The sequence below is a fragment of the Penaeus chinensis genome, chromosome 19 (genome assembly GCF_019202785.1).
Source record: "Penaeus chinensis breed Huanghai No. 1 chromosome 19, ASM1920278v2, whole genome shotgun sequence".
In the NCBI taxonomy this organism is placed as follows: domain Eukaryota; kingdom Metazoa; phylum Arthropoda; class Malacostraca; order Decapoda; family Penaeidae; genus Penaeus; species Penaeus chinensis.
This window is the reverse complement of record NC_061837.1, coordinates 29,276,411-29,281,410: the sequence shown is the minus strand read 5'-3', so window position 1 is coordinate 29,281,410 and position 5,000 is coordinate 29,276,411. Positions and strand designations below refer to the sequence as shown.

The 5,000-nt window shown below is 40.1% G+C and overlaps 1 pseudogene; it reads left to right on the top strand.

The window, feature by feature from the left end:
- Window positions 1–5,000, top strand: part of LOC125034991 — a 28,028-nt pseudogene that overhangs the window by 19,752 nt on the left and 3,276 nt on the right.

The window sequence follows — 5,000 nt, the reverse complement described above, 5'->3', positions numbered from 1 at the left end:
AAAATAGCATTACATATTACCACATTAGAAGTTTCGAGAAAGCCTGGAACACGAACCGAATGTTCCAATATTATCTTTTCATTATTATAGCAATGTAAACTTGCCTATTCAAAAAGTAAGAAGGAGAGACAAACACGAGTGAGCTCTCTATGCACAGGTGTGTGGTCATGTTTCTCCTTATCGAGTTATTTATTAAATAGGAAAATAATATTTTGCCTCTACCAAAAGAATGGCTAGTAATTCAGTCAAAGTGACGAGGTGGTAAACACTTTAAGGTACATGTAAAAACAATGATTAACGACTTCCTTTCTGGTCCTCTCCATGCACGGGAACTGGCTAAGATGCCATTTGTCTTGTCTCACTTAAAGCCCATTAGATATATATTTTGTTCTAAAGACTTGTGTTCATGGTTTATTTTGTGTGCTAATTAGGTTATGGTGACAGGGTACGGGCAGCTGCTGGAACTAATATGTTTTCCTTTAATTAGGTAGGGTGAGGAGTATGGTGTCCATTCCGAACCATCCACCCGGGTCATTACTCAACCTTCCCCCGACAGCACTTTATTCGCCTCCTCTTCCAACACTGTCTCCAAAAAATATAGTAGACAAAGTTTGCTTTTTCAGTCATTCCTAATCATAGTTATATCTAAGTCCCAAGCTTGTGTACTATCTACCCTGCCCAACCTCACTCATCCCTTAATACTTGTACTGGAACTGTTTCCGTCCTGACTGATTGTCCCGTCTACCTCTAAGACTGGTCAGACTGTAAAAACGACCTGCTCGCCTATGATGTAGTGGCTGTACAGTACTACACTGTTCCTCCCGAAGAACAGTGTAAGTCCTACACCAATACCACCAAAATTAGCATGATCTCAACTATGAAGTTTATATTCTTGGAGTGCCCTGTTCGACCATATTGACTCCAATGTCAGAAATTTTGGTGTTTTGGCCATCCAATCAAACACTTCGCTCCACAGCCCGTTGCCCTTCAAGTGCCCAACCAAGTCATGACCGTTGAAATTGCTCTGCTCAGCCATGTACATGTTCCAATTGTGGTGGCTCCCTTAATGTATTTTATAGGAGCTGACTCCCAACAAGCTCGAATCTGAGGTAGCAGTTTTCAGATTCAAACAAAGCCCTACTCGATCAGGAGAGACAGGAAGCGCGCAAACAATTGATTGATTATTTAAAATGCCACGTCAACAGTTAAAGTCGTTAGCGGCGAACACCTTGTGAGATTGATATGTTAAAATATTTAAAAGATAAAAAATCTGTCAACAAATGTCTTGTAAATAACAATAAATGTTATATTAAAAATCAAAATATAAATGATATGCTCTAAATGTATAAATTTATTGCAAAAACATTATGTATAATTAAATTTTATTGAAAACATTATTCTCCCTCAAAACTAATACCAATAAGATCTATGTCACAATCCTCCCCCAGTACATTTTTCAGTGTATATGGGGGAGACCAGTATAAACGTCTTTGGTCTGAGAATGTTACACATCTTTCCACTACATGTGCGACCGGTATTGGCTCTTGGCATCCCTCTCAGCGTGCTTCACTTTTAACCATCATCGGCCCATGGGTCAATCTTGTGTACCTGATTCTCAGCCTTGTTAATACAACTTCTACTTGTCGGTTGGGATGGATGCAGGTCAACCAACTGCCAAGGTCATCTCTAATCTCTCGCAGTTTGTTTCTAGAGGTATGCCTCCATTGTTCCCTCCATTTACTGCGAAGACAACTCCTGATGCTAGGTTTCAAGTCAGTGTGTGGGAAAGGAAAACAAGCATCCATCTACCTTCCTCCACAAAATCTCAACATAAATGATTTGGAAGATCTACTTGGGCAGTTGCCTCATTTATTTCTACTCTTAGGAGATTTCAGTAGTCGGCATCACCTCTGGGGAGACACTTTATGCAACCCTGGAGGAAGGGCCTGGAGTCCTTGTTCTGAAGAGTAGATGCAGTTTTACTGAACAGTGACACACCCACACATTTTCAAATTTAAACTGGGACATTCTCCAATATTGGCCCGTCAATTGGTTCACCTGATTCACAGTTGAATTTCGCTTGGCAAGTCATGGAAACATTACATGGAAGCCACCACTTTCCAATACTTTTGGAGAAGGTGAATGGTATTTCAGCCAATGGAGTGCAGAGCTAGCGACTGGAATCTTTATTGATCAACTGCAGTATTGCAAGGATCTGTGAATGATTCCCAGTGTGTTCAAGATGGTCAGATGAATGCCAACAACCTGTCAGAGCCAGAAAAGCTGCATTAAGGCAGTTGAAACAACGCCCCAGTGATGTAACCTTGATTCATTATTCATTACCTGAGCCAAGGCCAGGTGAGGGCTAAAGGAGGCTAGATGGATGTCGTGGAGAAAGTATGTCTCCTCATTTAACTCTGGGACCCCCTTAGCATGGGTATGGGACAAGGTATGGACTCTGCTTTGCAGCTTTGCCCTAAGACTGCCCCAGGAAGTGATGATATTCCATACCAAATGATAGCTCACTTACTGGAGAGCTCCCAAAAGTTCTTATTGGACCTATTCAATAGGATCTATAGGGAGGGCACAGTGCCATCCGCATGGAAAGAGGCTATAATCATTTCCATCCCTAAACCTGGCAAGGATGCATCCATACCAGGGAATTACAGACCAGTTTCTCTCACCAGCTGCATCTGCAAGCTGATGGAGAAAATGGTAAACTTCAGGTTGACATGGTTGCTAGGAAAGGAAAACATGCTGACCTCATATTAATATGGGTTTAGAAAATTGAGATTGACCACAGATGCACTTGTGAAGATGAAAACTGTTAAACGGAATTCTGTCACACAGCAACATCACACGTTAGCAGTCTTCTTTGACCTTGAAAAGGCTTATGATACCACTTGGAAGCATGGCATACTCATGAAACTGTATGACATTTGGGTTAAGAGGAGCATTACCTACTTTCATACTAAGCTTCCTTGCTGACAGGAAGTTTAGAGTGAGGGTGGGAAGCAGTTTCTCTAACCTGGAAGATCATTTGGAAGGGGCCCCACAGGGGGAGGTCTTAAGTGTGATCCTGTTTGCCAGTACTATAAAAGACATCATAAAGGTCGTTCCAAGTGCTGTCTTGTGTAATCTGTATGTAGATGACTTTACACTGTACTGTTCAGGATGAAGCTTACAGGATGTGCAAGGACACATGCAGACTGCAATAAATCAGGCTGTGCAGTGGGCAACACCTTGGCCATGCATTTTCACAAACGAGAAAAGTTCCATCCTTCCCTATATTTAGGAGCAAACCCACTGCATTTTGAGGTGAAGTACTTGAGTCTATTTTTTAATCAGTGCCTACATGGGTACCTCACATCAAACACTTAAAGGTGAAAGCTACAAAATCACCTAGTATTTTGCGGGTTCTTACACACCTATCTTGGGGTGCAGACCGCTCAACGTTTCTGCAACTTTACCGATCGCTTATTCGTAGTAAACTTGACTATGGATGTGAGGCTTATGCATCTGCAACTCCCACTGTTCTCCGGATGTTGGACTCAGTTCATAATGAAACTCTCAGAATCTGTATAGGGGCTTTCAGGTCTTCACCTTTGGAGTCCCTGTATGTTGAAAGTGGAGAACCACCTCTTTCATTACACAGCGACTACATGAACCTGATTTACTACACGAGACTTCAAAGGATTCAGGGATCTCCTACATCCAGATTGGATAGCCGATCCTACGGTAGGAGAATGAGGAATCTTGTGGAAGATCTTGATTTAAATCTCACTAAAGTTCTGGCTGTTGGAGCTCCCTAATCCCCCCTTGGACCATTTTTACCTTTTTCGCCACAATACTTTATCATAATACTATATGGTCTTTGATGTCTAGTTCGTTTATATGTTTTAACACATTAACCATTCTAGGAATCACGAACATCGCCTTATGAACCAAAAAGCTTACCTTACCCAGGGGCTTCACCTCCAGGCATCACCCCATCACTGTTTTATGAATACACCGCTAATGACCTGAGATATTGACGCGTCAGAATTTTTTCAGTGGATAAGTAATATTCGCATGGTGGCAACCTGTCCCCTTGCTGGTAATTGACACACTATAACGCTATGTACGTAATTTAAAAATGTAAACTCTTGGTCGTGAGTGACCTGAAGGTTCCACTACAGCATGTCATAACCAAGGTTTTATCATGAATCATTTGAAATCATGAAATATAGAGAATTAACAGAGTCCTTGATTTCAACTACTATTTCTGAAAGCTTCTAGAGCAAAGCATATAAAGATGGGCAGACATTCTAGCAATATGCTTATTTTGGTGTAAATTAATTGTAAATTAACCCAAATATTTCAACTTGTGCACTGGTTCAAATGTTAGAAGAGTTTGCCCCGGTAGGAGGAAGAGTGTATCTTCTCTCCTGCCTTCTTTGCGATGAGGCCTCAAATAAATGCTGTTTTCTGAAGTAGAAACTCCATTTCATATAAATAAAAATGCTCAGTGAAATAATGGAATATAAATGATTTAGTGACCAGAGACCAACCAGCTCAACGCCCTTGCCACACAAAGAAAGCCTCCAAAGTTTCCCTTCCATTAAAATACGTTAATATGACTTTATGTATAGTTAGGCTTTTTAAATTCATGTATTGTAAAACGAGGAACATATCCTCGTTTTCGTTATTATTGTTACTATCATTATCATTATTGCTGCTGCTACTGCTATCATTACGATTATAATTGGTAGTTTTAGCAATATGATTTATACTATAATTCTATCATATACTGATTTTTATTTTTATTCTGTGTTTCGTCCATTCATACCTTCGTGCTTTATGTCTGAAATAAATTTGAAGTCGTCCTATTCTGACTATCATTATCATTATTTTACTTAATATTATTACGAAATTATCATTCGACTTCGAGTCAAATATGTACTATACATTGCATTGACATAGACTTTCATAAGCTAGCAGTTATTATTTACACAGCTATC